General features: G+C 39.7%; 1 protein-coding gene across 4 annotated transcripts in view; it reads right to left on the bottom strand.

Moving 5' to 3' along the window:
- RBMS3 (RNA binding motif single stranded interacting protein 3) overlaps positions 1–10,884 on the bottom strand; it is an 827,213-nt gene that overhangs the window by 117,495 nt on the left and 698,834 nt on the right. The window lies entirely within an intron of this gene.

Raw genomic sequence — 10,884 nt, forward strand, 5'->3', positions numbered from 1 at the left:
GTCGTACTCTAAGCAAAAGTCAATCACTATATTCAATACATATAGTTTTTAATATTATGACTGAGGTTGGAGTTTTGGGGACAAGACTTCATTACACTGGAGAGGTCACTGCTATTTTGAATAGAGGATCTCAGCGATTACCTTTAAGGAAGCATTTCTAGGAGAAACCCATTGAACATAGGAGAGCAGGAAATCAAGGTTACCGTAATTCAAAGAGTAAATTCTTCCAACTTAGATTCCTATAAAAGCCTTCAATCTAAGATTGGAGACCTGTAATCTTAGTTTTATTTTATCTGGTCTTCAGCAAGGATTATACAAGGTCATACTCTTTCGGTTAAGAAAAAAAAATGTAGCTGAAAGATTACTCCATGACACATTATCTTCTCACTATCCATACACAGTAGACCCTTAAATTTATCAATGTTAAGCCAAAAAAAGATACTGACTACACATCTATTTGAATGGCCAAAATTAAAAACAAAAATAAAACAATATGAAAGGCTGGAAAAGCCGCGGAGAAAACGGAATTCTCATTTACTGCTGGTGGGAACATAAAATGGTACAGCCACTTCGGGAAACAGGTTTGCAATTTCTTGCAAAGTTAAATAAACACATACCATATGACCCAGAAGGTCCACTCATAGGTATTTACCCCAGATAAATGAAAATGTTGTTTAAACAAAAGCCTTAATCTAAATGTGTATAGCAACTTTATTCATAATCACCAAAAACTCAAAACAATCCAAGCGTCCTTCAACTGAATGGATAAACAAACTGTGGCACAGCCATACAATGAAATACTACTCAGCAATCAAAAGGAAAGAGCTACTGATACATACAACCACAAGGCTGACTCTCATGTGCACTATGCTAAGTGAAAGAACTGAGACTCGAAAGGCTACATATTATGTGATTCCATTTCTACGACACTATGAACAGAAAGAAAATACATTAGTAGATGCCAAGGTCTGGGGGTCGGAGAAAGAGTTCTTTACAAAATGGCATGAGGGAATTTTGGGAGGTGATGTAATTGTTGTGGTAGTCAGAAAATGCATGTGTTTGTAAGAATTTTCAGAATTGTACAATAAAAAGGGTGCATCTATATACGCTATATAAATTATATCCAACAAACCTGACTGTTTAAAAAAAAGCCAATTATTAGGTGTTATGGATTGAATTGTGTCCCCCCAAAATTTGTATCAACTTGGCTAGGCCATGATTCCCAGTACTGTGTGGTTGCCCACCACTTTGTGATCTGATGTTATTATCCTACGTGTTGTAAATCCTAACCTCTATGGTGTTAATGAGGCAGGATTAGAGGCAGCTATGTTAACGATGCAGGACTCAATCTCAGGATTAGGCTGTATCTTGAGTCAATCTCTTTTGAGATGTAAAAGAGAGAAGCAAGCAGAGAAGAGAGAGACCTCATGCCACCAAGCAAGAAGAGCCAGAAGCTGAGCATGTCCTTTGGACCCAGGGTTCCTGCACTGACAAGTTCCTAGACCAGGGGAAGAAGGATGGCAACCACCTTTCCCCAGAACTGATGCAGAGATAAAAACTCCCCAGGGAGCTGGCACCCTGAATTTGGACTTCTAGCCTCCTAGACTGTGAGAAAATAAATTTCTCTTTGTTAAAGCCATCCACTTGTGGTATTTCTGTTATAACAGCACTAGATAACTAAGACACTAGGTAAGAAAAAAGAACCATCCTTCTGCTTAAAAAAATTATTGCACATTTACTATCTGCTCCAAAGATGAGCAAGACTCTAACATAACTCTGAATTTTTCTATTTAGCTACTTAAATCGTATCTTATCTATATATCTCCCGTTGCAATGAGAACAAAATTTCACCACTATCAGATTGAATTGTGTCTCCCCCAAATGTCTGTCAACTTGGCTACACCATGACTCCCAGTCTTGTGTGACTGTCTACCATTTCGTCATCTGATGTGATTTTCCTGTGTGTTGTAAATCCTACTTCTATGATATTGATGAGGTGGGATTAGAGGCAGTTATGTTAGTGAGGCAGGGCTCAATCTACAAGATTAAGTTGTATCTGAAGCCAGTCTCTTTTGAGATACAAAAGAGAGAAGCAAGCAGAGAGACAGGGGGACCTTAGACCAACAAAAAAGAAGCACCAGGAGCAAAGCATGTCCTTTGGACCAGGGGTTCCTGCGCTGAGAAGCTCCTAGACCAGAGGACGATTGATGATGAGGAGGACCTTCTCCCAGAACCAACAGAGAGAGAAAGCCTTCCTCTAGAGCTGGCATCCTGAATTTGGACTTCTAGCCTTCTCAACTGTGAGAGAATAAATTTCTGTTTGTTAAAGCCATCCACTTGTGGTATTTCTATTATAGCAGCACTAGATAACTAAGACAAACACCTTGTATTGGCCAGCCCAATCTGGCCCCTGCCTACCTCTTTGGTAACTTCTCCTACTTCTCTCCCACTAAGATCCAACCATGCTGACCTTCTTTTGGTCACATAATCTCATCATTCTTACTCCCATCTTGGGCCATTCAACTTGTAATTCTCTCTACCTAGAATGCTCATTTCCCCAAGTCTCCATACGGCTACATCTTTCTCATCATTTGGTCTTACTAAACTGTCCCTTCTCCAGAGAAGCCTGCAGCTAAAGTTGCAGCTGCCATCTCTTTCCCGAATGCTATCACTTCGCCCTAATTTATTTTCTTCATTTCTCTTATCACTAACTGAAGCAGTATTTTTAAAATTTTTTTCTTTATGTGTATTGACTGTTTCTCCCTCTAAAATGTCAGTTCCAAGAGGGGTGAGGACACAGTGGCCTTGTCTAGAACAAAGCCTGGGACACAGTAGATACTTAATAACTATATGCTCAATGAATGAATGGCTAAATAAATAAGCAGCTTAGGGAAATAAGTACTGATTACAGTACAGGGTCTCCAATGCTGAGATGTTGGGAGTATGGAAGGTGGCTCTCTAAAATGGGTAGGAATCTGTAGGTGAGATTCCAAGGAGAGAGTCCATGGTCACATATCTGTAGAAGCTCAAACCAAATCAAACCCAATGCCGCTGAATCTATTCCGACTCATGGCAACTCCATGTGTTATAAAGTAGAACTGCTCCATAGGGTCTTCTTGGCTGTTTTCTTTATGGAAACAGATCACCAGGCCTTTCTTCCATGGCACTGCTGCGTGGGTTTGAACCACTAAACTTTAGGTTAGTAATCAATCGCAGACTGCACCAGCTGCAGAACTTTGTAGATGCTCAGTGTGGAAGCTTAATTAGTACCCACTTTCTAAGCATGTGAGGATATTTGTAACTAAAGAAAACAGTTCTTTTCTAGGAAAATTATGGTTTCCATCTAAGATCTGCAAATTGAAATTGCACTTAGGTCTTATCATTGACAGATTTTGTTTATGAAGCAGTGACAGAAAGATTTACTTTGAATCTCATAATGATATGACAGGAGTCCCTGACAGGCCTTCTCACTCACCATGCAGTGGTTTAACCTCTGTAAGAAGCTCAGGTTCAGCCTCTCAGACTAACCAGAATGAATCACACATCAGGTTTTAGCATGGCTAGTCTGTTTTGTAAAAGACACCAATTAGAGTATTGAAAATGAAAGCAAGTAAGTGTTAGATTAACAGGCAGTTTACAGGAAATTCTGTGGGGAAAATAGAAAGCATAAACATAAAGAAACCAGCCAAGTAAACTGATACTAGCGAAGGGAACCTTAGAGGAAAATTTAATGCATTTTTGTTCTCTCTGCTCTAATCCTATCCATCAAACGAGAATGATATTTCATTCTTCCCAGTGAGTTCCAATACTGCCACTCAAGTCAGAGAGTCATTCAGTACGGAAAATGTACTGGGATGAACAGAGTCAGCATGCCTCTTGATCCCCTAATTCTGGTATTCTGAAATAAGCTCTTTCCAAGACCAAACATAAACTGGATGAATTTACAGGAAACCCTTTACTTAAACCATGACAGGAGAGTCTGTTCTTGCACGGGAGGCTTAGAAGTATCAGATCGGAAGAAAATCCACAAGACCAGACTCCAAAGAGAGAACTGCAAAACACGTTTCCCAGTCTCTTAGGTTTTTCTCAGCCCATATGTCTGTCATGGTTTGAAAACACTGTCCCATAGGCATCATATTAAAAAAAAAAAAAAAAAGAAAATCAAAAGGAAAATCAGACCACCCAAATAAATACTTCAAGCACGATGCTATGTTACTGGGGAATAGGAAAGAGAACAATGACAGAATGTTTTAGCCATAACACCAAAGCTAAGATAATTTTAAACATGTGACTTTATCTCTTTGAATCTGGTAATAAATGCATTATACCTTGCAAATGCTGTTACAGAGAATTGGCAATGAAGTCCATTAACAAACTACTTTCCCGGGAATAGTTCACTCTCCTAAGAGGCGTTTCTTTGCCAAGAGTCACATAGCTTATGTGTATGATGAGTGTACCTTTTATCCTCAGCCAAGTTGTAAATTAGAGGCGGTTTGGGCTCCCCAGGGGACATCTGGCAATGTCTGGAGACAGTTTTGGTTGTCACAACTTGCGGGGGTGTGCTACTGGCATCTAGTGTGTGGAGACCAGGGATGCTGCTAAGTATTCTCCCGTGCACAGGACAGCCCCTCACAGCAGAGAACTCCCTGGTGCATCACGTTAGTGTCATTTTGAGAAACCTTGCCTTGGGCATATGAACTATTTACGTCTGGGGAGATTCCACATGTACAAGATACCCAAGGCCAACGTGGCTAACAGAAGTTAACTAAGTGTGACCTACAAAACTGTAAGTTGGCCTTTGAAAAATCTAATATTTTTATGGAGTGCAAAGAGTTACGTGGTTCTCTGGCATTTAAGGCAAGTGTCTCCCAGAAATCCAGAAAATTCAAGGCTGGGCCACTAACAGAACATTATGTTGCCTGCAGAAAAATCATCTTCAGGGGATTTGGTAGTCAGTAGTAATATGGTGAAATCTTGTTTCTCTGACAATAAAAATAACATGAATCTATCAATAACCCCAGGGTAGAATGTTTTTGGCTGCAGAGAAACCATACACAATCCCATCTGCACATGGAAATAAACAACACTGGCTTGTGTTTCATGTCCACAGGCAATACTGTTAGAGTCAGGCCCATGATTTTCATCCTTGGGGTAACACAATAGCACATGATTAATAAGTTATTGGTCATTTTTATTGTAATACCAACATATCCTTCACATTACATTACTTTCCTAGTATAAGGTAAGGCTTCTGTATCACTTAATATCAAATGCCCGTATAAAACAGCTGGCAAAATAATGCTACAGAAAAACATTCTTTTTCACATTTCTCCCAAGAACACTATATTTTATTCAAATAAAACAATCTGAGAGACTTTTTACACCAGAGCCCCCATAAAAAGGGTAGAGGAAAGATGAGGATATGACTATGGGGGGGGGCAGGTGTGGGATTATTTTCCACCTTGAACACTCAAATTTGAGAGAGATGGAATTTCATACTGAACTGCTAAAAAAAGCAATACGGCAATAGTGATAACAAATCATAGAGCTCTGCAAGACAGAATTGAGAGAAGAATGGGCATTTTCATTCTCATAAGTTAGCTGATAGTAAGAAGTATGAAGCTTTTTTACTCCTCTTTTGTGATACAGACACTTCTTTACTCTAACCTTTAAAGCCTTAGATAGAAGTGACATTGAAGTGATTTTTAAACATGATCATTTGGATAGATCCAGGAGGATGGCAGAACCAATATTACCTACTTCCTAGATGTAAGACAGACAGCACAAATCATCATGGTCCATGGCTACACAATGCTTGTTCTTCATTAGCCAATAAGTAAGTTAAATTTGGGGTCTTTCTGTATTTCACTTTCATGCTGCTATATTAATGTGGATTACTTGGAATTCAGAACATTAAACTCTTTACACAGTTTGAGCTACTAACTTACAACCCAGGCATATATTTGCTTATTTATGAAAACTTCTGGTTTAGTATACAGCACCAGGATACCACAGGCTAATAAAATATTTTCTTTAGTTAAGACATGGGACATCTCCAAATTCACATCAGTCCTCCATCATAAAACCTTTCCAACCCCTCAGTGAAACTCAACTGCATCTCCTCTGTGGTCTTAGAGCATCAATTTTCTTTATTTATTTTGAAACGAATACAAAAAGATAAACAGTAAAAAAATGAGCCTCCCTCCCATCCCTATTTCCTAGTACTCCATTGGTTCTCTCCAGAGACCCATTGTTACCAATTTCTTGTTTCATTTTCAGAAATACTATCTACAAATACAAATGAATACATACATCAATCTCACAGTACTTTCTGCTTATATTTCAATACTATTTGCTTTGTATCTTGTATTAGAATTATATACATGCCCACTGGGAGGCAGGGCCAAGATGGCAGAGTAGTCAGACAGCTTCCTATGTCCATCTTACAACAAAGACCTGAAAAAAGAAGTGAATTGATTGTATACGAATATCTAGGAGCCTGAACAAGGCAAAGCTGAGGAATCAGACTGACTAACGGGGGGAGAGAGAAATGGTTCGGAAGCAGTGAGGAGTTGCCTGACCTGACCCAGTGGAAGTCATAGCCCTTCAGCGTGGATCAGCTCAGGGTGTGCAGTGAGGCTGGCAAACAGCTGCATTCACTCACTCGGAAGGCACTTTCCACATTGAGAGAGATTCGGCAGCACAGAGTTTACTTGGACATTCCGAACCAGTGAAAAGCAGCACTCAAGTGTCTAAAGATAAGTACTTGCATGTGGCCTACCACAGGGATTTGGGAAAAACTTCTTTCCCATTTACCTCCTCCCTCCCCGCTCTGCACTGGGTCCCTGCAGGCCTCAGCAATCTGTGAGTCCTCTGGGCCGGAAGTAGATCCCATAAGGTGCCCTGAACCATTCTCCTGGCCTTGGAGAGGGAACAAATTAACAAACAGGGAAAAAATAAGCTACCGGCTCCCCTAAGCCAGGAACACAGGGTTGGCACAGCTCCTTTGCCTAGGCACAGGCATAAGGGGTCCGCAGACTTTGAGTGCCTTTCAGCCCTGCATAGACTTGTGCGGGCCCATCTCAATAGTGTAAGCCCTCACTACCACAGTACAACAGGGCAAATACCTGAAGTCTAACTTCAACTATTTCAGCTGTGAAGTGGAAGGTTGTGACGTTTGACACTGCTCTGCCCTTTAAGCAGGCACCGTACCTGTCCACATCAAGGGCTTGAGGACTGGTGGCTCCACCCACGCCACCTAGCCACCTGCCACAGGGGTCCAAGAATAGGTGGTGTCCCCTAGTCCTTACAGCCAACAGAGTAGGGTGGTCATAGTCTGGCTGCAAAACTCACCCAGCTACTCGCCCTAGGGAACAGGGACATGCTTTCCTTTCAGACACTCAGGGGCAGCCGTCAGCCCCCTGCCTTGCTAAGCGCATGACCCCCGAGTGCAGCCAGATACCTGTGCCTACACCAATCATCCATGCCTCTCTAAGACTGTAGGTGAGAGCCTGCACCACACACTTGGTGTCTGACTGCCTGGACACCTGAGCTGAATCCATATAGGAAAATTTAATGGACTCCTGGGCACACATACTTAGTAACAGACCTAACTACCTGGTGACAGGACGATAGAGCTTCAAGGGCACCAATAATCAAATTAGCGCATACGAGAGGCCTGTTTGGGCGTATCAAAACAAAATAAAACAAGAAGCTAGGACACATTAAACAAATATAAAATAAAATTATAACTTATTGATGGCCCGGAGACAGCAGTCAATATCAAATCACAGAAAGAGGCAGACCATGATGGCTTCAGCAAGCTCCCAAAATAAAGAATCAATAAATTTTCTCGAGGAAGAGAATTTCTTGGAATTACCAGGGGCAGAATACAAAAGATTAATATACAGACCTCTTCAAGAAATTAGGAAGGAACTTCTCCAAAATGTAGAGAAAGCCAAAGAACACGCAGACAAAGCAGTAGCAGAACTTAAAATGGCTATTCAAGGGCGTAATGACAATAAATTTTAAAAATAAAATTTCAGAACTAGACAACTCAATAGAAAGTTATAGGAGCAGAATTGAGGCAGTAGAAGACAGAATTAGTGAGACTGAAGATAAAGCACTTGACATCAACTTATTTGAAGAAAAATTAGATAAAAGAATTTAAAAAAATGAAGAAACTCTAGGAGTTATGTGGGACACTATCAAGAGAAATAACCTACAAGTGATTGCAGTACCAGGACAGGGGGGCTAACAGAAAATACAGAGAGGATTTTTGAAGATTTGTTGACAGAAAACTTCCCTGATATCATGAAAGATGGGAAGATATCTATCCAAGATGCTCATCGAACCCCACAAAAGTTAGATCCCAAAAGAAAGTCACCAAGACATATTATAATTAAACTTGCCAAAGCCAAAGATAAAGAGAGAATTTTAAGAGTGGGTAGGGATAAAAGAAAAATCATCTACAAAGAAGAGTCAATAAGAATAAGCTCGGACTACTCAGCAAAAACCATGCAGGCAAGAAGGCAATGGAATGACATACATAAACCCTTGAAGGAAAAAAATTGCCAGCCAAGAATTATATATTCACCAAAACTGTCTCTCAAATATGATGGTGAAATTGGGGCATTTCCAGATAAACAGAAGTTTAGGGAATTTGCAAAAACCAAACCAAAATTACAAGCAATACTAAAGGGAGTTCTCCGATTAGAAAATCAATAACATCAGATAATAACGCAAGACTAGAAGACAAGACAGAGCAACCAGATATTGACTCAGATAGGGAAGTCACAAAAATACATCAAAGCTAAAACACTGAAAATAGGGAAACAGAGATATCAATATGTAAAAGATGACAACATTAAAACAAGAAAGAGGGACTTAAAAAATGTAGACATAGATTTTTCATATGGAGAGGAAGCCAAGGCAGTATAAAGAAATGAAAGACTAGTATAAACTTAGAAAAATAGGGGTAAATATTAAGGTAACCATAAAGGAAACTAACAATCCTACAAGTCAAAATAAAAAAAGAGAAAAATATAAAGACTCAGCAAACACAAAATCAACAACAATGAAAAAGATGAAAAGAAAATACATAAAGCAAAACGACTCAGCAGAGAAAATTATGGGGAACAAAGAAACTGTGAACAGCACACACACAAAAAAAGACATCAAAATGACAGCACTCAACTCATACCTATCAATAATTATACTGAATGTAAATGGACTAAATGCACCAATAAGGAGACAGAGAGTGGCTGATTGGATAAAAAAACACAAGTCGTCTATATGCTACCTACAAGAGACACACCTTAGACTTAAAGACACAAACAAACTAAAACTCAAAGGATGGAAAAAAGTATATCAAGCAAACAACACTCAAAGAAGAGCAGGAGCGGCAATATTAATCTCTGACAAAATAGCCTTTAAAGTAAAATCCACCACAAAGGATAAGGAAGGACATTATATAATGATTGAAGGGTCAATACACCAGGAGGACATAACTATAATAAATATTTACGCATCCAATGACAGGGCTCCAAAATACGTAAAACAAGCACTAACAGCACTGACAACAGAGATAGACAGCTACACCAATAGTAGTAGGAGACTTCAACATGCCACTTTCGACGAAGGACAGAACATCCAGAAAGAAGCTCAACAAACACACAGAAGAGCTAAATGCTACAATCAACCAACTTGATCTCATAGACATATACCAAACACTCCACCCAACAGCAGCCACGTATAGTTTCTTTTCCAACACACATGGAACATTCTCCAGAATAGACCACATATTAAGCCATAAAGCAAGCATTAACAAAATCCAAAGCATCGAAATATTACAAAGCATCTTTTCCGACCATAAAGCCTTAAAAGTAGAAATCAACAACAGAAAAAGCAAGGAAAAAAATCAAACACATGGAAACTGAACAACATCTTACTCAAAAACTACTGGGTTACAGAAGAAATTAAGGATGGAATAAAGAAATTCATAGAATCAAATGAGAATGAAAACACATCTGTTTTAGTCATCTAGTGATGCTATAACAGAAAAACCACAAGTGGATGGTTTTAAAGAAGAGAAGGTTATTTCCTAACAGTCAAAGTAGGCTAAAAGTCCAAATTCAGGGTGTCAGCTCCAGGGGAAGGCTTTTTCTCACTGTCGGCCTTCTCTTCAGTGTTCCCCTGGACTAGGAGCTTCTCCGCTCAGGGACCCTGGTCCAAAGGACGCACTCTGCTCCTGGCACTGCTTTCTTGATGGTATGAAGTCTCCCACTCTCTGCCTGCTTCCTTTTCCTTTTATCTCTTGAGAGATAAAAGGTGGTGCAGGCCACACCCCAGGGAAACTCCCTTTACAGTGGATGTGACCTGGGTAAAGGTGGTGTTACAATCCCACCCTAATCCTTTTTAAATCCTAATCCTTTTAAAATTACAATCACAAAATGGAGGCCAACCACAATTCAGGGAATCACTGATACACAGCCAAATTGCTACACACATTTTTTGAGGGACATAATTCAAACTGTGACTACATCCTACCAGAACCTCTGGGACACAGCAAAAGCACGCAATAAATGCACACATCCAAAAGGAAGAATGGGCCATAACTAAAACATTAACCCTACAACTGGAAGAAGTAGAAAGAGAACAGCAAAAGAAGCCCTCAGGCGCCAGAAGAAAGGAAATAATAAGAATTAGAGTGGAATTAAATGAAACAGAGAATAGAAAAACAATTGAAAGAGTTAACAAGATCAAAAGCTGGTTCTTTGAAAAGATCAACAAAATTGATAAGCCATTGGCCAAACTGACAAAAGAAAAACAGGAGAGGAAGCAGATAACCCGTATAAGAAATGAGATGGGTGATATCACAACAGA

Source organism: Trichechus manatus, unplaced genomic scaffold (assembly GCF_000243295.1).
Source record: "Trichechus manatus latirostris isolate Lorelei unplaced genomic scaffold, TriManLat1.0 scaffold00049, whole genome shotgun sequence".
NCBI lineage: Eukaryota > Metazoa > Chordata > Mammalia > Sirenia > Trichechidae > Trichechus > Trichechus manatus.